This window comes from Brassica napus, chromosome C4 (genome assembly GCF_020379485.1).
Source record: "Brassica napus cultivar Da-Ae chromosome C4, Da-Ae, whole genome shotgun sequence".
In the NCBI taxonomy this organism is placed as follows: domain Eukaryota; kingdom Viridiplantae; phylum Streptophyta; class Magnoliopsida; order Brassicales; family Brassicaceae; genus Brassica; species Brassica napus.
In genome coordinates, this window is record NC_063447.1 from 6,434,182 (window position 1) to 6,458,877 (window position 24,696).

Consider the following 24,696-nt stretch of genomic DNA (forward strand, 5'->3'; position numbering starts at 1 on the left):
CTTCATTCTTGACTTTGATACTACTCTAAAGTAAGCACGGTTTAATGTACTCTACAGATTTCAATAAGCAAATATGTTTTTGACACAATCCATCTTCTTAGGTGATTATGGCCTTTCTCAGCGTTAACTCTATTTTCACTGGAATATGAGGATATTAATATATGTGCATTGCTAGCCAAATAAACTATGTTCTGGTTCTACATACCTGATTGCAGAAGTTATTCTTATCAATAGTGTTAGAGTGTTAGTAAGGTTATGTGGTTAGTTGCGACATCAACAATAACTTTCTAAGAACAGATGCTGCGCGGAAAATACAGAACAAAGCTAAGAGCTTGATTTTCTGAATGTTTTCATCTATCATCCTCAGGCTAAGATTTCTCAGCTGTTTGTTTGTCTCAATTTTGTAGTAATTAATTTACTCTTTAATCTAGGAGACTAGGATATAACATGCTTACAGGCTATTTGTTTTGTAGTCTTACTGGTTGTTTCCATTGATAAATTAGGAATTATGATCCTAGAGAGAAATGATTGGGGTTTGCTAAGGATTATTTTAGATGCAAATTTATGTTGATTTTAAGGTTTTTGCTGAATGCATTTAAATCAACAGTTATGTTCTAAAATGCATATTGTTTGATTTTAAGATTAAAACAAAGTTTGAAATGTACATTAATAAACCATATTTTCATAGAAACTCAAATAAACTAGACAAAAGAATAAATGTAGCTAAGATTCTTTTTAAAAAAATGTTCAACATGCTTACCAGCTTATATGTATTTTCTGATATTGAAAATAAATACAAATTAAATTTTAATAATCTCAAAATTGTAGTCACCATAACAAAAAGAAATTTAACAAAATTAATCTAAGTATGAAGATATATACTCAAATACAAATTATAAAATAATTTAAATTTATCTAAAATATATGAAAAAACCCGGGCTACGCCCGGGAAAATCTCTAGTTCCTATAATATTGTAGTTTTCTGCAAGAAAAGAAGATATTGATAATGTAAATGTATATTTAAGGAATATGAATATGGCCGGTCTTGGGCAAAGCCTAACGAAACATTGGCCTTAGGCCCCCAAAATTTTTGGAAAAAATTACATAGAAAAAAGCCCCAAAATTTTTTTTAGGCCCCCAAATTTACCAAAAAAAATTTTTAGCTGGAATTTTTTAAAAACCGCCTACGGCCCCGTAAATCTCAGGGCCGGCCTGATGAACTTACCATATTTTTTACTCAAATATTTTGAGAGACCTGCCTGTGTCATTCCAAGAAAAACATCATTCACCTTCTATAGGAAAGATAAAATTCTGAAGTTACTAATATAAGAAAACAAAACAAACAACAAATATTAAAAATGATAATTGTAAATACTTATATATCTACCACATTCATTGTGTTCTTCACGAACTTGACATCATCAAGGCTTATTATCCGATGGATAACCTTTCTAGACTGAATTTTATCTCCGAATTTACCAACAAGAAGAGTTTTAATATCCCTCAAATAACATAGTGTTAGGAGAAACTTGCACATTTCAACAAAAGTTGTAAAAATGATCATTATTATAAACCAAAATATGGCAACCAACCACCAAAGATTCTTGGATTCAACATGTTTTCTTGTAGTCGCAGTAGTAGGAAAAGCATCGGGGTCTGATGTTTTTCGTGAGCTAGCATACAGAAGAGACATAAGAGACATGCCATTGCCCAGTGAATGATGGAACTTCCCTGTACCAAAAGATTCTGCATTTGATGTCTTTATATTCAGAACATGAAATTCCCATAAAGGTCTGGACATGTCCATTGGGTTATTAGCCAGATGTGACGTATAGTCTTCTATAAATTCATCAGGATTCTCAATGTTGGAATAATCAAGGTCGGGAACAACAACATGATCTTCTACTCGAGTACTAACAGGAACCCAAACTGCTTTTCCATTTTTCTTATCATCCATCACCTGAAACATTTTATTTATGATCGAATGGATGATTGATAATACATGTTATTAACGAGAATGTTTGATAAAAGAGTTTTGTCATATATACAGTAAAGTATGATGCATTTGAAAACATACACGTAAAAGTAATCATAATGTTATAAAACTGTTATATATACAGTAAAACTATGATGCATTTGAAAACATATACTTAAAATAATCATAATGTCTAAAATTTCTTATAAGGTTTGATTCATATCAAAAATATAAACATCTCTAGAACATGTTGATGCAATAAAGAAGTGAGCATTAATGATATTTTATCAAAATACAACAATGCTAAAATTATATTTTAATATGTTATTTTAATTACTTATGCATTAATATATTATTAATTTATAATACCATTGGAACATTTTTACGTAAAATGTATTAAAATACTCTTTTAACGAATATAATTTTAGAAACAGTAATTTTATTACTTTATAATATTTATTGAATATTAATTTATAGAAGTATACATATATACGTTAGCTAAATAATCCCACAAGGTGAAATATATATAAGAGTACACTGAAATGGTTAGATCATACAATACATCCTTACTAATAAAAGGGACCTTTTGAGGCTACATAAAGCGTTCACATCAGCAGAAAAACTTCTCCCGAAAGATGACATGTGGCATAAAATATAATTTTACATTTTAATATTACTAATTTTTGAAAATTATAAATAATATGTAAACATACAGCATAAAAAATGGAAAAACTACATTAAACATATGTAAAATTACCATTTTTCACTTAAAAAAAAGACGGCTTATCTCCATTATGTAACATTACCGTTTTATAAAAAAAAAACAAAAAACATTATATATAATTTCGAAAATAATAAATATATGTAAACATACAACATAAAAAATGGAAATACTACATTAAGCATATGTAAGATTACCATTTTACATTTTTATTTCCTTACTAATAAAAGGGACCTTTTGAGGTTACATAAAGCGTCCACATCAGCAGAAAAACTTCTCCCGAAAGATGACATGTGGCATAAAATATAGCTTTACATTTTAATATTACTAATTTTCGAAAATTATAAATAATATGTAAACATACAGCATAAAAAATGGAAAAACTACATTAAACATATGTAAAATTACCATTTTTCACTTAAAAAAAAAACAGTTTATCTCCATAATGTAACATTACCGTTTTATAAAAAAAGAAACAAAAAACATTATATATAATTTCGAAAATAATAAATATATGTAAACATACAACATAAAAAATGGAAATACTACATTAAACATATGTAAGATTACCATTTTACATTTTTATTTTTAAAAAATAATATGTAAACATACAACATAAAAAATGGAAAAACTAAATTAAACATATGTAAGATTACCATTTTCACTAATAAAAAGACGGCTTATCTCCATAATGTAACATTACTATTTTGTAAAAAAAAATATTATATATAATTTCCAAAATAATAAATAATATGTAAACATACAACATAAAAAATGAAAATACTACATTAAACAGATGTAAGATTACCATTTTACATTTAAAAATAACAAAAATATGTAAACATACAACATAAAAAAAATGAAAAAACTACATTAAACATATGTAAGATTACCGTTTTTCACTAAAAAAAATGGCTTATCTCCATAATGTAACACTACCATTTTATAAAAAAAAAAAAAAACATAAATATAACTATTTGACTATTTGTCCAAGTTTTTCTATTAAATATTGCCGTTTTACATTAAAAATGGAAAAAAACATTAAGATTTAAACATCTATCTTAAAATATAAAATATAGATATTAACTAAATATAAAGTATAAGAAAGAGAAATACTCAATATATAGAAAAATAAATAATAAGAAAATATTATAAATATATAAATTTATGAATTATATATACAATAATAAGTAAATGCACAATTTTTAAAATATGGAAAGAGTACATTAAATATTAAACATCTATCTTAAAATGTAAAATATAGATATTAAGTAAATAGAAAGTATAAGAAAAAGAAATACACAACTTAAAAACAATAGAAAAATTATATTAATATTTAAACATCTATCTTAAAATGTAAAATATAGATATTACGCAAATAGAAAGTATAAGAAAAAGAAATACACAATTTAAAAAAATGGAAAAAGTACATTAGTATTTAAACATCTATCTTAAAATGTAAATCTATCTTAAAATATAAAATTATTAGTAAATAGAAAGTATAAGAAATAGAAATACACAATATAAAGAAAAATAAATAATAAGTAAATATATAATATAAGTAAATACGCAATTTAAAAATGGAAAATTACATTAAGATTTAAAAATATATCTTAAAATTTAAAATATAGATATTACGTAAATAGAAAGTATAACAAATGGAAATATACAATTTAAAGAAAATGGAAAATGTACATTAAGATTTAAACATCTACCTTAAAATGTAAAATAGAGATATTAAGTAAATAAAAAGTACAAGAAATAGAAATACATATACAAGAAAATAAATAATAATAAATAATTTAAATATATAATATAATAAGTAAATACACAATTTTTTTTAAAAAAATGGAAAAAGTTCATTATGCATTAAACATCTATCTTAAAATGTAAAATATATAATATAAGTAAATACACAATTTAAAAAAATGGAAAAAGTACATTAAGATTTAAATATCTATTTTAAAATATAAAATATAAATATAGATATTACGTAAATAAAAAATATAAGAAACGGAAATAAACATTTTAAAAAATGGAAAAAGTACATTAAAATTTAAACATCTATCTTAAAATGTACATCTATATTAAAATGGTAGTAAATTATATAAAAATGGAAATACCACATTAAACGAAAAAAAATAAAAATGTATAGTTTTACATCAAGGAAGTCCCTATAAAATTCATTATTCCATCAACATCAACCTCACATTATTAAGGAAAACTTCATAGCACTCGAGCAAAAAAATGGTTCCACCATCAACTCTTGCCGTCCCAAAAACCTTTAATGACCTTGAAGGAGATTTTTTATAACAACGAACTTTTTGTTAGGTGGATTCATTGTTGAGAAACCCGCAACTTCCAAAAGCCAAACTTATTCATGGGAATTGAATTGCTTTTCATAGACTCAAAGGTATTCTTACAAATTTAAATTAATATAATCCATAATTTTATTGTTAATATTCATATTACTCTTTCATGATCAAACCATTACAGTTAATAACCATTCAATCGTTTATCCCGAAACACTTCCTTCCTCACCGAATCAGGTATTGGTTCATGTTGGTTTAGTATTGTTTTTGGTTTATTAACCGGTTTAAGATGGTCCTATTGTAAATATAATTTAAGTTGGTTTAGCATATATCATGCTTAAAATAACTTAAATTAAATAATAGTAATATTATGCTTAAAATATAATTTTAGAGAACTTTCAAATATAGTTTACAGAACATTATAGGTGATGAATTTAATTTATTAAATTCGTTTATTACTTAAAACTAAGTTTTTTTAAAAAACATAATGAGTTATAAATATCAATGTTGGATTGGTGAGTATAACATGAAGACAAAAATATAAATATTTCATTTTCAAGATAAGAAATTCAGCTTTTATTCAGTTACTCAATATATAATATCTTAAATTATTTAAAAAAATAAAAACAACAAATGGTTATTTTCAAATAATGGATGTAATTTACATTATACTATCATTTAACAAGTATTAGATATGTTTTGATATATCATTATTTTCTATTTTCAGAAAAAAATAAATTGTTAAACATCAGTATCATCTAGGTTAAGTATACTAACAACACAAATTCAAACATCACAAAAAATATTTACATAAACATTATAATATAATAATTTAATCAAAAAATACAATTCAAAAAAAAATATTCAAAAGAATAGTTATATACTTATTATTTGAAAATCAAAGATATTTTTGCTAAAATTGTACTTACGGATCGATCGATTGTTGAGCATGTGGTCGATCTGAAAATACTTTGCAGTTTAATTAAATATCTAAAACATTTATTCCAACACTCAACAGATAGTTTTGCTAAATATGATAACTAGATAGCCAACAAAATTACAAAAAATATTTAAATAGTAAAAAATATGTTAATTTAACGTGTTAAAATTTAAAAATAAATTTTAATTATGACAACATTTATATAAATATATATCATAACTTAAATATAAATAATTTAACAACTTAAATTAGAAAAAAATAAAAATCCTGGGCGTAGTCCGGGTTAATTCCTAGTACAATAGATAAAAAGAGAATAAGATCAACATCTAAACTGTCCACGTAGGACTAAAAAATCAACCAATAAAAAAGAGTTATTTTCCCATGTCATAAGAGCTTTGTTCGAAAATGATAAATACCGAGACTTTCGTGTTGGCTATTCGCCCAGTCAAGCCAATTTCTGGAAATGGCTCACAAACTTTCTCTTCTCAGTTTCGGATCCCTGCAATTCTTCATTACCACAACAATTCCTTTGTCAATCAATTATCTTTTACTCCTTTCTTTATGGTTTCTTTTCACCTCCCTATTATCTTTTCCTATAAAAATCGTTTCTTCCAAACTTTAATTCGAAAAACCTCCACTAATGAAGGTAAAGCTATGGCCATGAAAAATAAATAATTCAGAGTCTGTTGCTCTTCCTCTACTCTTCATACCCGGTAATCAAACCCCACAGTATTCATAGCTATAGAGAACGGCGAAATCCACCGCCACAGCCCCGGCTCAATTTATAAGGATGTGATCGTTTACCATCAAGTTTGCTTGCTTACATGGTTGCAGCTTCATAACTCGTGCCATGTTTGTCATACGAGTTCATGACTCATGGAGGTCAGACCAGTGGGGAAGACGGACAACGAACGGTTGAGAGTTCGCCGACGCCGAGGAGACATGATACGAATTAGGATTCTGGGAGTGGATCTGATATCGATACTACATAAGATGAATTGGATTGAGGTTAGTGGATTGTCTATCCTGTGAATTTTGGTGCTGACCAATCTATTGTTTGTGTTGTGTGTGTGCAAAGTACTTTCCCTTTTGATTTCTTAGAATAAAAAAGTATGAAAACTGATTCATTTTTCGGAATAAAGTATTGGCCTCAACTGATACATTGTTTTGTCTTCCTGTTCTGTGCAAGAAATTCATGGCATACAATGAAATTCTCAAAACATTTGAAGATCAAGAGGAGTTAAAAGAGGTTTGACCTTCAAATGCTAGCAAGAAGGCGGATCAATGGGTAGCTTTTCGAATATACTCTGTAGACATTCCTTTTACCTGTTCTTCTCTCCAATATTTGTGTTGCCACTTGCCAGTGTTAACAATGGTGGCTTCCCTAATCCCACGTCTGTTATTTTCTTCAACTAACAAAATGTGTTTCATGTAGCATTTAAAGCACTGAATTTTTCTCAGGGTTATGGAAATGGGGAAGAAGCTCGCAGAGAGGATAAGGAGCAAAGGGCCTTATATTGTCCTGAGTGTATGTACGTTAATCATTTCACTCTCACTATTGAAGCTTCTTATTTTCTTTTTTTGTTGTTGCACATACAGCTGTAAGACTAATATTATTATTACTTTTTTATAATTGGGTATAATATGCTTACGTGATATAATAGTTCAAATAAGAATATATATATGATTTATAAAATTTGATTGTTACTGCTCTCAATGGTGTATATATGTTACTTTGTCTTATTTATTTTCCCTGCAGCTAATTGTGGCTTTGAAAATTCATTTTCTACACCGAAGAAAAGAAGAAGCCAGTGACTGTTTTAACGTTTTGTTGTCTTCTAAGCTCTGTAAATGTTTATAAAACTGGTGTTTGATGATTATGTGCCTCACATTGTTTTTATTTTTATGGATAGGTTGAATCCCAGCTCACTGAATAAAAAAAAAATACCCAACTCCGTATTTTCGAATGGTCTTACATAACTGTCTCCACTGGGATCAGTGGCCTTATGCTACTGTCGATATACTACAGATTCCACCAACGCCATATCTACAAAGCCAAAAAGGAGGAAGATGAACATGACGACTTGAAGCCAGCCTCTATCGCTGGGGGTGGAAACTGCAGCAAATCATAGTAGACACTACAAGGTACTCGCATGTAAACACTACATCCTTTGTATTACGTCTTCTTTGTTGTTTTTGTTATTCTCCCTTTCTTTATATGGCATCTTACTAGATGTTTCCAAATGAAATTTGGTAGTTCATCACAAAACTTCTCTATTTCATTGATAAAGGGGAGTCATTCACCAATGATGTTTTATCGTTACATGGATTCCAGTTTTATTCATTTGAAACTCTGGTACATGCTTACCGAACAAAATAATGTATAGCGACATTTGTATATATTAGTGAATTAAACATTTTACATGGTTTCTCATATTGCTTCATGTGCAGGTTGAAGCAAAAGAAGTTTTCTTTTCTGTTACAAAGCTTTCCCAATCTAAAGACACTGGTTTGGGAGAGAACGGTTTACTTGACCATAAAGGAACTTTCTCCATCAGTTGCTAAGGTTCATAGTTTGCAATTTGCTTAGGTGGCTGAATCCTAACACCAATACTGAAGGTATAGTTTCTGATAAGTGGTTTGTTTTTCCATGGTTATTATTGTTACAAGCTCCCTGATCAGGGATATGATCATATGAATAGCAAGATTGATATGTATCTTGCAAACGGTATAACTCTCTTATACCGAATAATAGACGAAACCCTTTTTACACAAATTAAGTGGTACTTGAAACAAACCATTGTCGATAAGAACTATGTTGTTTCAATCTCTGTTAGTAAGTTCTTTTGCATGCTTCTTAGTTGCAAAACCATAATTTTCTAAGATGGCTACCACTACAGATGCATTAGTTACTACTCAGGTTATGCTGCAAAATGGTTAGTTTCATAAGTTTCACCTTATACATTGATATATATGTAGAAAAGAAGAGAAAGAAGAAAAACTTACAAGGCTAAAAGATGTTAAGGGTCATTAAAAGGATAAATCACTGCAAGAGCATCATTTCGAAGTATTGGACTTAACGTGTGTTTTTTTTTTTTTATCTTGGGAGTATTCCTTATGTACTGCTATTAGATTACATTGATAAGATAAGAAATGTATTTCTTAATTTGTTTTACCAGTGCCAACAATCACAAAATTATAATTTGTTCTTCTTCTTTCAGATTCTAATGATTGGTTGTTATTTGAGTTATTGTGATTTTCAGTAGGGATGTTTAAATGAAGATAGAATCTAACAAGTCAGTGTCGGAGGTTAATAATGAAATTGAGAGTGAGGATGGTAGTGAATAAGTTTGTAGTTGATCATTTTAAATTACGTTTTATTGTGTATAATCAAATTCATGATGATAACGGTGACCAAGGTTGAAATTTGTAGCATGAGTACATATGGTTGATCTCTTTGTCTTCTTTATGTTTTCGTAAAATTGTTATGGGAATGAGTAAAAGAGAGTGTTTTTCTTTATTATTCTCTTTGTTTTAATACTTCACAAAATGTTTTATTCCCTACATAATTTAGATTCTTATTTTATAAATTTGTGATCTCATATTTCTATTTTGACATGTGATCAATTCAAATAAAATTGTAGATGAAAATTGACAAATAAAATTGATTTAATTGGCCAAGATAATGTCATTGTTTCAAACTCATGCCCAATTCTAAATTTACACATTTCTAAAAAATTAAATATAATATCCTTTTGTATATAAATTATCAAAAAATAAATAAAGCAACAAATAAGTGATAAAGCAGTATAAGGAATTGTATTAATATTTGATGATGCAATTAAATAAAACATAAAATATTCAGAAATTTACTAAGTATAGCTATAAAATAGTAATAATTAATAAATAAAATGAATAAAAACTAATATCAATTTGCAACGAAGTAAGAAGAAGAAAAAATAAGGATTATAAAATGGAAAAGTAAAGAGGAAATAAACACACAAATTTATTACTTCAATGTATACGTGAATAAGTTTGAACCAAGATGAGTCTACTTATTTTGCTACCAAATTTTTTTTCAAGCAAATAGTAAACAATTAATCCATCAAATTTAAAAAATAAATTATTAATTATATTTTTAATTTATATAAAATTTAAAACTAAACATCAATATACATATATATATATAATTAAAAACATATATTAAGGATTTTTGATGTATCATGCATTCCCGTTATAGTATTTTTTTACAAATAGTAATACATTCTAACACCGTCTTCATAAATCATTCAAATCACCCAAGAAACCACAATAATTCTATTAAGAAAATATACCCAAAATACATTCATACATCTTATGGCGAAACTTACAATCAACTGTTATGTCTAGCCACTTACAAACACATTCCTATTAGATAGTCTTATAAATAAATTTTGTGTTATTTATATTTAAAAATAGAAATGTTTTTGATTTTAGGGAAATTCTCATAAATAGATCTTTTTCAAGTTTTGATTACAAAAATAGACCACAAAGAGGAAAATGACCAAAATATTTCATTTAATAGGTAAAATGACACTAATACCCTAGATATATATATAAAAAAAAATAAATATATTTTAATAGTTTTAGATTATATGTTTTCAAATTCGAACTTTTTAATAATTTTATTTTGTATTTTTTCTTCGAATTTTTTTTTACTTTTTTTTTTAAATTTTCGTTTTGTAATTCGAAAATACTTTTTGAAACTATTTTTATTTTCAAATTTTTAATATTTATTTTCTATTTATAAAATTTTAAACCTCAATCTCAAATCTCCACTCCTTAACTCTAAACTTTAGGTTTAGATTAGTTAACCCTAGGGATATAAGTGTATATTTACCTTTTTAATGAAACCTACGGTATTTCCCTTGATTTTAAAGGTCCATCCTAATATTATTGAGAAAACACACATAACAAAAAAAAAACTAACACAAAAAAAACTAAATACAAAAACATATTTCGTTATAGGTTTGCTTTTCTAAAGGTACAAACAAAAAATATAAATAGAAAGAAAAATTACAAAAAATGTTTTAATCTTGAAATATCTCAAATCTAACTTTTATACTTTTCTTCATATGAAATGGCCAAAAAATAAATTTTGACAATTTTAAAGCATATAAGAGTAAAAATAAATTAACTTGATAACGATTAATAATCCAAACATATATAAAGCTGAATGGAAAATAAATTTCATTATCATGTTTGATTTTTTATAACATTACAGAAATTATTATTCACCTCAACATTTAGAATAAAATATTATTCTTACTTTACTTAAGATAGTCACATTAATCCACTCAGAAGCCAATAAAAACATATATTACATAGAAGACTAATGTTACATTCAAAAAGCAACTTGTACCTTAAAAAAACTCAATCTATATACATTTGTTTTATTCTTTTAGAAATTTTCTGATTTATAAATTCTAAATTCATTAAATTGTTTTAAAAATACACAAAAATCTATAAATATTATAGAAAAACTATTTTTTGGTCTATTAATTGACCGAAATAATATGTAAAAGCATTTTTCGCGCGTAGCGCGGACAAAGACTCTAGTATTTATAAAGAGATGTAAAATAATATAATAGTTTTACCACTTTGCTAGAGAAGGGGGGAAGCTTGATCCATGTGTTGTTGATACCTTCGACAATGGCAGTTGGGTTGCATCCAGTTTTAAAGCCTAAAGTAAATACAATGATGCTATAGACACCCGGTGAAACGAACAGCTGCGACACTGGCAGTTGGCTCCTCTGTTGGAGTCTCTTGCTTCTCTCTGGCCATGTCGTCTCCCTCTTATTTTGGTTATTATGCCTTCAGCGACACTTCAATCTTATATATATCAGCAGTAGGATTTGTTACCATTTTAACCCTTTGATTTAATAATGTCGGTGGAATCAATGGTTTCGTTTTTCTTCATCTTACTTTTTATGTCTTTCTGAATTTCTAATCTAATTTCTCATTTACTGTAAAGTATTATTACTAGGAGTTGCATCACGCCAAGAGGGGAGATATACATATTTTCTCTTATTTTATGTTAACTTAGCATTTCTAACCTCACTCAATTTTAAATTCTAAAATAAAATTTGAAGTAAAACTCAATTCTACTACGAAATAGAAAATTAATTAAATTAAGTTGAAGTAATACTCAATTCTAGTATGAGTTTGTATAAGTTGATGACAAAAAAAATAGAAAATTAAATTAAAAAATAAAAAATAAATGTATTACTCTATTCATTTTGAAAAATGAAGTTTCAATATGGAAATGTACTTAGGCAATAATATAAAGTATTTAACAAATATATTACACATTCTTCGGTTAACACTATATTTTAACAAAATTATATGAAAATTGTAACAATTATATTATTACAAATTTTTTTAAAATTTGTAACAATTCTATCATTTCGTGCTTAAATTTAATAGTGTAGTAGAATTCTTTTGAAATCTACTAGTTTTAACTTCTAAGTAGACTTCTGAAGAAGTTATAGTGGATAATTTTCAGTTTCAGATCTAAATAATATATATACATTTAGAAAACATGAAAATAGCTTTAAATCTGAGAACCTTTAAAAATATAATTTATAAAATTAAATAGTGGTAAGGTAAAAACATAATGTTTAAAGTTTGAATCAATAACTTCATTTGAATATAAACACAGTTAAAATATATATATTTAAATCTTATATTTTAAGAGATCAAGGATGAAACTATGAATGGAAATACCAAAAACAAAATAATATTGTGAAAAAGATATGAAAAATAAGAAATTTCTGGAAATATCATAAGTTGGTTACCACTTTTCAAAAAGACACTCAATCAAAATTCAATTTTCTTAACATTTGAGTCTATGGTTTAGAAATTATTATTAAGAATTTAGTATTTAGGGGGTGTGGTTGGGTTAATAAATTTCTAGAAATGTTTTATAAATTCTTCTTAAGCATGTATAAATGATTTAGGATGGTTAGTTCAGTCTTTTTCATCCCAAACTTAAGATATTTATGAAAATTGTTATCTTTTAATGGTAAATTTGAAAAACAGTATAAAATTTGTGTTAAAATTGAATTTCTCCTCAAAAATTAAGAAATTAAGCTAAAATGTTTTTTGAATTCAAAGAGATTAGAGAGAAGTGAGAGAATTTTAGAAACTTGTGCAACATTTTAGAGAGAATGTAAATTTTTTTTATATAAGCAGACAAAAATTTGTAACTAAATTAAAATTTACAACATAGTGGACTTCTTTTGAACTATTATGTTTAAAGGTATAGAGTTGACTTCGTCGGATATCTATTTTGCAGACATTTTTGGAAGTCTACTTTGATAATTTAATTATTTTTATTTATTTTATAGTTCAAATAGTTTTAATATATGATTTCATAATTCTTGAATACTAGTTTGAAGACTAATATTTTCATTTATTAATACAAATAACTAAAATTAGTTTAAACTATGTTTTTTTTGTCACTGAGTTTAAACTATGTAATCTCAAATTTTAGAAGACTACGTAAGAACTCAAGCAAACTTCATTTGAAGTATACTAAATCAAAAACTCTAAATGTCTACTTGATAACCAATTTTTGTTAATTAATTAATGTTTCAAATATGAAAATCTTCTAAAATATACACAACTTAACATTTAGATTACTTTTGTATTTAATTGAATATGAGGTAAAATTTTAAATTTTTTTTTTTACAAAATCACCGATAATTTAATCATAATTTACTTCTTTTTTTCTTTGAATTATATAGGGGTATCTTGGCCTCCACAGAAGTGGGTCCAGAATAGCCACATGTTATCTGCCTACGTTTTCAGCCTACGTGTCGATCCTCTATCCCTGGCAATGCCGAAATATTAATTCTCCAGTGGACGGGACTCGAACCCTGGTGACTTCACCGTATTCAGTTTTGTCCTCAAGTTAATCACCACCAGGCCATAAGCCCTGGTTTATCCTAATTTATTTCGCCGTATAGATTTTATTTGTATTTGCTTAATGGAGAAATACCAAAACTAGATTTAATTTGGGATTATTATATCTCAAACATTTTTGAAATCGAAATTTGTATTTGTAAGCGTAAAATTGTTATTCAACAAGTATGCAAATTAAAATATTAATCGTGTATGTCTAGTGGTAATGCGGGTTTTGGATTGCTAAATAAAATGGGTTCAAACGCACTCCAGTATACTTCATCATGTGGCATGCAGATATATATCTATTGTTTATGATTCATTTAAATATCTAGAGAGGGTCCATCCGTGAACTGCACCCTTTTTTGAAAATTAGTTTGGGCCGTTTTATAGGTCTATATACCCTAGACTAATCAAAAGAAAAAACTATGTATATAGATAAACTATATCTAATACTATATATTGAATGTTCTTATGTGCAGAAGCAAGGAACTGAAGATCCTGCTCCCTTTGAAACGAATTTTTCGCAGCTTGTAAAAGCTCTAAACTCGGGATCAAGTGGAGCTGAATTTTATGCTATTGTCTCTGGTATTTTATCAATTGTGAACGGCTTTGATTTTGTTGTTTTCGGTTGGATCCCTCGTGAGAGGAACATTATGGCTGATAGGTTGGCCAAAGACGCTTTAAGTGTGGCTGTACTCTTGGTTGTTGGGGAGGATGTTAGACCATCATTATTCCTGAAACTCACTTTGGGTTTTTAAATTTTTTTTTTTTTGTTATGTCTGATTTAAAAAAAAAAATTTAAAAAAGAACCAATTGCAGACCGCCACGTGTCAGTGGGACTCGCAAACAGTACAAAAAACCCTCAACAGCCAGTTCTTATTTGATGACTATTGTGACCGGTTTTTAACAAAAAAGGGAGCCCACATGCTAAAAAACTCATTTGGGATCTGCGATAATTGTGCCCTTAATGACCCCAACTAATGCTCTTTAGATTAATGAATGTTTTTCAAAAAAGAAAGAATGTTGTTATAGAAGAGAGAGAGAACTGTATACTAAATGATTTAAGACTTCTGATCTTATATGGAATGAATGACTTTCTGCGTTTCTAGGTTATCAAAGTGTAGCTATCATATAGCTACAACTAAGAAAATATCAGGGGAGTTTTATGATGCCACTAAAATCGTTAGAGGTGGGGTATATAAAACTATATATTTTGATTTGATATTCTATAAACCAACGTGTAAAACATTTCAAAATTCATATTAATATGAGCATTAGCAAAATCTAAATATCGTAGGTAAATATGATGGGTGTGCTAATTTTGTGTTCCAAATTTAATTTTAATGAAATTGTTGCCTAATAAGTAAATAACAACTACACAAAAATTATATATATCATGTAATAAAAAAAAATATATATATTAAAATATCATGTTTTAATAGTATTGATATGAGGTAAAGTTAAATTACATATCATTAAATAATATAAAATATGGCAATTCTCCCAAATAGCTTTTTAAAGCTTTTGTCACAAAAATAGTTCTCAAAAAATAAAATGACCAAAATAACTTTTTTTTATTTTAAAACTTGTAATTTTAATTTTTTTTTTAAACATTTGAACTCATCCTCAAAATCCAACCCCTTAACTCTACACCATAAATCTTAAATTAGTTAACCCTAAGGGTATAACTGCATATTTACTCTTCAATAAAACTTATTTCGGTCATTTTCCTCCTTTATAGTATATTTTTGTGAAAATAAACAAAAAATGACCATCTAAGAGAATTTCTCTATAAAATGTGTGGTTTAACATCAGTTATAATAACCATTATGGTTTGACATGCATATGCTTTTTTTTTACTTATATATATTATACCTTTAAGGTTAACTAATTTAAGACTTAGGATATATATATATATATATATATATATATATTATACCCTTATGTATATATATATATATATAATATATCCTTAGGGTCAACAAATTATATATATATATATATATATATATATGTCAATATTTGTTTCATATGATTGATGGTATATACTGTTTAGATTACTATTTTGAAATAATATTATAGTTGGTGGAAAATATGATTATGTGTTTTTGGTGGGAAAATAAATTTTGTGGTTTTATCGAAAAATGTGATTCTGCGACGGTGGTCGAAAAAGTTTTTTTTTTTGTAATTTTGTTGAAAAATATTATTTGTTGAGAATATGTTTTTATTGGTTTGAAAAAGATATAATTTCATGATATTAAATTTAAAATATCATTTTTTAATTTAAAATGGTTATTTTGTCATTTATTATTTTGAACAAAATTAAATGCATTCAGATGCTCTATGAAAGCTCACTTTCATCCTTTGGATGAAAATTTGAAGTGAGTTTTTAATAAAGGGGGGTTATTGGAACATGGATTTATGTGGAATTTGATGATTCTAATAGTTGAGAAGATTTTACAAGTTAACTAAAATTAACAAATTTTATCAAATACTTTTATATAGATTTTCATTACTTGTGTATAAAATTCTATTGATTTTTATTAATTTTATAGTAAGATATTAATGGTGGTAGGAGAAAGGGAAAGATAATCATTTCAATTAGGGCAATTCTCTTAAACAATATTTTTATTTAAAGTTTTTGTCACAAAAAATTCTCAAGAAACCAAAAAATATTAATATCTACTCCTTACTTTATGGATACATTAATAATTTAAAATAAAAATATATTTTTATAGTGTCGAAATATATGTTTCAAATTCGAATTTTTATAATTTTTATTTTAATTATTTTTTAAAATTTTATTTTTAAAATTCGAAAGTGTTTTCTAAAACTATTTTTTCAATTTTTTAAAAAAATTTTTAATATTTATTTTCTATTTTTAAAAGTTGTGATTTGTATTATTTCATTCTTCAATTTCGTGTATTTTTGTATGTGAATGTATTTTATCACATTGATTTCGAAAAAATCTTATAGGTATATGTGATACTCTTAAAGTTGAGTATTATGAGTAAAAACAAAAAAAAATTACATCCCAATAATAACAATTGATTTTAATAAAATCTTAAAATCAATGAAAACTAAATTTTTCCGATAACAAAAAATTTTGGCTAGAATTTAAAAATCTTCATCCCAATAACAATAGATTCTATTCAGATTTTAAAAATTCACAAACCGATAACAATAGAATTTTCTAAGATGATGATCAAGTTTCTTTCTCTTGGCCCACCACAAACATATGTGCTCTTTCGTGTCTTCTGATATCACTCAAATTACTCTATAAGTGAATTACTCTTTAAAATAAGATATTCAGTTGTAATACTTAGGGGTCGAATCCACAGAGACTTTAGGATTACACAATAGATTTGTAGTCTTCGAAGTAAAGCTAGACAATTATGATTAAAGAAGTAAGTCGGTTTGAAAAAAGTGATTGTTTGATTGAATGGTTTTAGGTTGTAAACGGTTTTGGAAAGGGATAGACTTGGGATAATTCGCAGGTATGACAAGTCTCCAAATGTAATTAAGCTGTTTAGGAGCTATATATGATATGTTCTCGAACTCGAACTTAGGTATAATCTATCAACTTCCATTTACTTAGATTATCTGATATCTAGATATAAGATCTCAAACGAATGGCTTGGTTGGTCGCTACGTAGCGACCGACCGGATGGCTTAGTCGGTCGCTACGTAGCGACTGACTCGTTCGCGGATCGGTCGCTACGTCGCAACCTTGTTTGGATCCTTTTCCGATGTTCCATGAACGTGTTCTTGGGCTACGAGTGTTTAGTTTCAATGAATGAACCAAGATTAGTGCAATATTTCACCGTACAAGTAATCTTTATGAAGAATAGTTTTCGTAAAAACGTTCATGCTGAATTTTACGGATATTTGGATGTTAACTTCGTAGTGTCAGTCTTTGGCCCCAACAGTAGTTTTTCCGTTCTTTCTTGACTTATTTTTTTGTTTTTATTGCGGGAAATATTTTCCGGGGATTTTCAGACATTGATTCCGTCGTGACCGATTTTGACCCAAACAGTTAGCCCCCCAGCTTGTTAGAACCATGAGCTTCTAGCGTGAGGGTCTAGCGAGTGGCTTGGGAAGTTAGGTAAGTTAGGCGAAATTATTGGTTGAAATGGTCAGTGGTAAGTGGTCTTCTCGCTCTTCTAAGAGTGGAACGCGATAAGAATGGGGCTGCGCCTTATGACGGCTGCCTACGTACCCTTGTTGAAGGGATCAAGCCTTTCGTAGTTCGTCTTGGAGTTAAGGTTCTCATGACCTGTTTTCAAGCGAGACCTTTACGGTGTAGTTTATATATAGAAGTTATCATGCATGTTGCTGCCGATGGCATTTTATATGGGTGTAGAGGGAAGACTACGAGTTGTCATCTCGTAATCTAACTCTGTGTGAACTGTTATATCTGTGATCTGTTTCGCGAGTTTTCCGCAGTGTGTAAACTTGTGGGATTTCTGAAGACGCTCGAATATTAGCCAAGAGACAAATTTTTGGATCTCGTATCAGGGTGTTTGATACTATGCCTAAAGATATTAGAGACCAGTGTGCTGGATTTAGGGCAAGACCTAGGTCTAATCACGGCTTTAGGGGGTGCAATGACTACTTTAACTTACATTTCCCGTATCGGTTCGACATGATTCCATCCCGCTTTAAAGTCCGCGATATGTTCTCGGCTTACGTGACTTGTATGGTAGGAATCGAGCATCTCTTCGAGGACAATTTTTAAGTCTCCCGAAAATGCTGACCAACAATTTTGAATTTTTTTATAGCGCTATTACCCTTGTGACGGGTGTACGAGAGCTATCTCTACGAGGTGGCTAAGTCTATTTAGGACGTTAAGAGTTTGTTGTGATCAGCAACAAACTTATCGTTAGATATTACCGTTTTTGAGTCTTCACCAAGAATACGTGTTTGAGAAGATGTTAGTAAGTATGAGTGTTTGGTCTTCCAAGAAGGTGCCTTTATCGAGGAAGGTAATTTTGTCGAAAAATGGTTCTTCAGGCATTTGCGACGTCTCGCAATGCTGAAGGTTGTTTTTTTCTTTCGTATGCCGCGTTTCGTGCTTGAAATGTTCGCGGGCTTGAAGACGTTTCGCGATATTGCAAGGGATTAGTCTTAGCCCTGCCTTTGAGAAGCATTCTGGTTTGTCTTCGGATGTTCGCAGCCAAAATGGTTGTTCCTGTTTGGATGCTAATAATTTGATTTGAGATCGAAGAATTAGGACTGAGGGGTCGCGTAAATTTGTCCATGGCAAGAAGCGTTTTCCTTCATAGTGCTTTGTGAAGTGTTGGCCTTTCGAGATCTATTTCGTGCATTTTTGAGGATGTTTCGTATAGCTCTAGAAGATTTGTTACGAATTTTTCCTTACATGCTGCGTATTATGGGTAAAACATAGCGGGCTTAAAGTGAATTGTGGAATGTATCGAACTTGGTCGATTGTCGACAAGTTTTTGTTTTGCGTTAACCGTTTGGTTGTTAGGACTGAGTTTCATTACGAAGAATTTATCATATGATTTTCGACTGTGGGCTATACGATAATTATTCTCTTAATAGTCACACGACGCTTTTAGAAAAATTGTAGATTATCGTTTAGCCGTTAAGTGATGGAGCGATGGTTTCTCGAATAGTTTGGCTTGGCGTAAAGGATGTGTTCACTCAGATAGCAAAGGATGTTGTAGGTCAAGGATTAGACCATGGTACTTTAACATTTAAGGTCATGTTAGTTGGCGAATTTTGGTTTGGACCTTTACTGGAAGGCGTAACTGACCGAGGGCCAAAGAGCGCTTGTCGAGATTAATAGGCCAAGTTTGCCAGAGTTATCCGTGTTAAGATGGCTGATAGTCATAGAAAATGATTCTATGCTTTAGGTTTCAGTTATACGATGAATGTTTCGTATAATGTTACATATAGTCTTATGAAAATTGATTTGTTTTTGTCTGAGGAAGACATAACCTAAGAGGTTTGATACATAACCAGTGCGGAATCAGTTGCAGGACGATTGCCTGCTCGGATGCGACCGAGGGGAACGAAATGCAGAAGCCAGTGAGCCGCATGGCTAAAATATGAGATCTATTAAATCGTAATGGGAAGAGATCTCTTTTTTAGATTGGTCATCCAAAGTCAGATTTTACAGCTTTGTGTTTGCTATACAAAATATACTTCTTCGTAAAACCAGTTATGTTTACTTTCAAAACTTTCTTCGTTAGACTTGGCCTGGTTGTACAAAAGATTTTTCGTTTAAGTAATGGGGACCAGTTTTATGAAGATTGTAAATAGTTTAGATGTATACACATGTCAAAGTAGCGTTGTTTCTGCGGGTTTTACGATGAACGTTTCTGCTGTGATTTTGATCTTAGGTGAAAGTTGCCTGGAGTTACTCATGGAGTGTTACCGAAGTTTATTTCACTACGATCTAGTCTCAGAACGTTTTTCATTGGTTTTTTAAGAGGATTCTCATGACACATTCGTTTCTGGAATGAATTGGTCAACCATAGGTAGATCTAGCCAACGATCGGGAAGAAAGTGTTTCCTTTAATGTGCTCGATGCTACATTTATTCTCAAGTTTTCTTCGTCACAAATGTTCTCGTTACGTTTCCGTGACTCACTTGCTTCAACGGAAACTGAAAGAAATGCTTTGATGTTTGAAGATTTCTCGTAGAAATTTTTATACGAAAAATGGCTTTTTAAAGCCGGAAAGGGCTTCAAGACTTTGGCGAATCATCGAGTTTCAGTTTGATATTGGTGCAGGTTTTCTATATGCATGATTGCGACAAGAAATGTTGTATAGTCTTTTAAGATATGTTTATGATCGTCTAGATATGTTGCTAGCGTTTAAACAAATTTTGAAGTTTGGGAGTATACGAGTATTGTATATGTACCTACTCCCCCCCTTTTTTTACAAAAGAAAACAGTTGAACTGATACTTTGAAGGGTTGTGTACGTTTCTTCTTCCAAGGATTGGAATGATCGACAGTCTTGGTAGATTTGAAGACGACGCTGGGACTGTGAATTGGATGTTGATGACTTGGGATATGTCGGTTTTAAGAAGATCGCTAGAAATGAATCGATTTTAAGACGACGTTCGTGTCTCTAGTTCTTTAGGAAGTGATCTGAATATGTGTCGCGATTGTTTCTCGATTTTCAGAGAGTTTAGATCGGTTTGCAAGATTTGCCAGAACAGTCACGGAACATTATACCGGGATAGGAAAAATCGCCTAAGACTTAGTTCGCTAGACTATTCACCTAGGTTTTAAGTTCGCTAGAGATTTGTGATTGGAACTCCATTAATATATATATATTTATATATGCAATTTTCATACCTAATTGCTGTTATGAAGTGCTTGGCCATGTCTGAGTAGTTCTCTTTGTTATATTTAGAGTTTAAATAGGTTATGAGAGATTAGCTACAAATATAGATTTCTAAGTTGTGATATTCATCTTTAGGATTATCATTAATGTATGCTTTTAGATTAGCTACCTAGAACTTGATAGGAGTTGTAGTCATAAGCGATAGCTTGCATCTCATCCTAAAACCATCCTAATTGAGCTAAGACTTGCTAAGAGTAAGGCGAGAGCTGATCTAGTGAGCTTAGTGAGCACATTCAATCAGCACATTAACGTTTGACCAACAGTGTCGATCGATATTCCAATAGAATAATCGGTCGACGTTTTAATAAGTGTGTATCGAGAGATATTCCTATAAAATCATCTATCGACATTGGTCAATAGATAAACCTAGAAAGCGAGAGCCTAGTGGTTTGTTTATAAGTGTTGAGCTCTACAATATCATGCATACAACTTATTAAGCATATGTAGGATTATAATCCTGATTAACTGAATAAAAGCCCTAAGTCTAGCTACTTTCATCTAAGTACCAAAACCCCAATCAATCAATCGAGCAATTACTTTGCTCAATATAGTCTAACCAATCTGATTAGATTTATTAGGTTCCCTAGCTCCTTGTGAATTCGATCCCTAAGTACTACAACTGACCCTCTTATTTGAGAGAGTAATTCACTTCTTAGGGTAATTTGAGTGATATTAATGAGTATCTAAACCTGTCAAAGCTCTGAAAAGACTCCAAATGCATATAAAAGACTCTAAAAACATATATAAATCATGGTTAAAAATGGATACATATATAAATCATGGTTAAAAATGAGTAAAATCCATGACATATCATCTTCTACAAGGCATCCAGAAGATGTGTGACTTTCCTCCAATATTGATTTAAATAAGGTGGAACCCCATGGAAAAAACCAGAGCGCCTCCAAATTCTTGACTTGGCTCTCTTCCGTTAGAACTAAGGTTTGTAATGTCACCCTACATGTCTAGTAATTCAATAAGATCATGAGTACAAAGAGGAAACACAACTGATCAACCAGTAGCAGTAGGCAGTTCATATTTTACCTTCTAAACCGAATCTACATGCAGCATGTGGACTTTTGAAGTTGAGGTAAGAGCACCCAGGAACAAATAAGCAAGCAATATTGAAAATTATGAGGAATAATAAAACATTTTTATACCAAGCAGTAATTAAGATCTAAACAGAGCCGTCAAAGGCAGGTTACAATAGAATAAGCTTTGCATTTTACCTTCTGAATTACCATTCGGACTTCTCTGCTGAGTATACATGCTAGCGTCAACCATGACATCAGTATTGTGAAAGGAATGTGAGACAGATCACAGCAAATAGACCATTTTAAAGGTAACAACCAAAAGAAGAGGCTAAGGAGGATGATATGTACACAATTCTAAAGTGTATATTTGATCAATTTGGCATGTCTTCTTTCATGGCATAAATTTCGAATTAGGGAGGACAAACTTATGCAATGGCAAAACTGATAAGATAATTACAATCAATAGAAGTAACTTATTTCCCAGTAAACTTCAGAACCTGACTGACAGAAGGATGGTTGTGGCTCGACCAGTCGGTTTTATACAAAATAGAGATACTATGCAGTAGTGCCTCGTGAGCTAGATCCATGAGAGAGATCTTCTTTATGATCTATTTCACATGAGTTGATTCTTACTACTTTATAATATATGTAATCAATGTGTTCAATCTGGATTCAGGGATCTACTTATGCCAACAGAAGTTTGCTCTTGACAATATCACTGAAGCCTGCATTGTTTCCGATGGATCAGAATCACCAACTTGTGTTGGTCGAAGGTGCGACGATTTCAGAACCGACTAGATATCGACATTTAGTTGGAAGATTGATCTACTTGAGAGTAACGAGACCTGATTTGCCGTAAGCAATCCGTACTCTTTCCCAATTTATGCAAGCTCCGAAACAGGAGCATTGGGATGCAGCCATTTGTGTGGTATGATATCTGATATGGAACCCAAGGCAGAAAATATTACTTAAGGCAATGCAGACTTTGACTTTGAGTGCTTGGTGTGATGCAGATTGAGGAGCATTTGCCATCACACACAGATCTTTTAACGGCATGGTTTATTCAGTTAGTTGGGTCACTGGTTTCTTAGAAAACATTCAACACAAGACATAGACTTTCGCTTGTAGACGTAGGCAGAATACAAAGCAATGTCGGATACAATTAAAGAGATGATTTGGTTGAAGAGTCTACTGACTACATTTGGCGTCTGCTTTGACAAACACAAACCAATTAAGATTCATTGTGATAACACTTCAGCTATTCATATGAGCAGCTAATCCCATTTTCCATAAAAGAACAAAGCATGTTGGAATTAAGTAACACTAGATTTTAACTCGCGCTTAGAAAGTGCGGGTTTGTTTGTTTTTCATTTATTAATCGAAACTAATTTACAAATTACCATTATTTTTTTTCGAACTATAACAATTGAGTTTTTAGGTTTTTATTATTTGTTTTTTTTCTCTTCAAAATATAGTATTTGTTCGAAATATAGTAGTTGTTCTATAATAATGTTTGAGTTTTAAGATTTGTTTTCATATCTGGCTTTGATTCATGGTTGAACCTATAGACCTCATACATTGTATATAATCCGGTTCGGATTTAATGAAAAATTTGTTAATTAAAATTCTGAAATAACCTGGTAAAAACCCAAAAACTCACTATTAACCTGCGATCTGATACCATTGATCCGGTTACAAAATATCTGATAGTACTTTTTTTTAAATGATTAAATTACTCATATATTTTTTAATATTACATAAATTAGTGATTCCTTAGAATTTGATAACAAGTTATTATGTTATCCAAATAAAAAAAATGATAATATAAAAAAAACTTATTGATATAAAAATATTAGTTCATTTTCGTTATTAATAACCTATTATAAGTTTGTGTTTTTATTTTAGATTTAAAAATTTATTTTAAGATAGTTTTTAAAATATTCTTGAACACTTGTAATTGCCATATCAATTTTATGTATAAAATAACATTATACATGGAAAAATGATATTCAAATATGTATATGATATATGGTGTATGATATAAGATTTTGGTTTGTATTGAAAATCTGTATAATATTCAAATGATCTATTTTGAATATTGATATGTATATTTAAGAAAATAATATTTTCACGTTTCTTAATTTATTTATAGTTCATAATATATTTATACTTATATTAAATATAAATTTAGTATATCTCTTAAATATATATATAAGCCCATTATTTATAGATCCATTTAGGTGCATCTGTAGGCCAAAAACCAAAAGACTTAAATGCCATTAATGAATTTTATTAATTATTTGTAAAAATAAAGGTATTTTTGAGAAAACTACAATTTTCACTAAGGGTATAATTTGGGAATGATCCCCTTTTAATGGTATTGATTTCA

The 24,696-nt window shown here is 29.3% G+C and overlaps 1 long non-coding RNA gene across 14 annotated transcripts; it reads left to right on the forward strand.

Annotated features, from left to right (window-relative positions):
* The first annotated feature begins 6,145 nt into the window (after positions 1-6,145).
* Positions 6,146-9,473, forward strand: LOC106451890. 14 transcript variants are annotated; one of them, XR_007321956.1, is made up of 7 exons: positions 6,146-6,956; positions 7,138-7,323; positions 7,410-7,480; positions 7,708-8,093; positions 8,240-8,304; positions 8,400-8,567; positions 8,928-9,473. It is a non-coding gene; the product is annotated as an uncharacterized LOC106451890 (long non-coding RNA). The 14 variants fall into 14 exon arrangements; XR_007321958.1 differs by lacking the exon at positions 8,240-8,304 and having other exon boundaries at positions 6,368-6,956; positions 7,708-7,773; positions 7,862-8,093; XR_007321950.1 differs by lacking the exon at positions 8,240-8,304 and having other exon boundaries at positions 6,369-6,661; positions 6,783-6,956; positions 7,138-7,236.
* Positions 9,474-24,696: the final 15,223 nt, after the last annotated feature.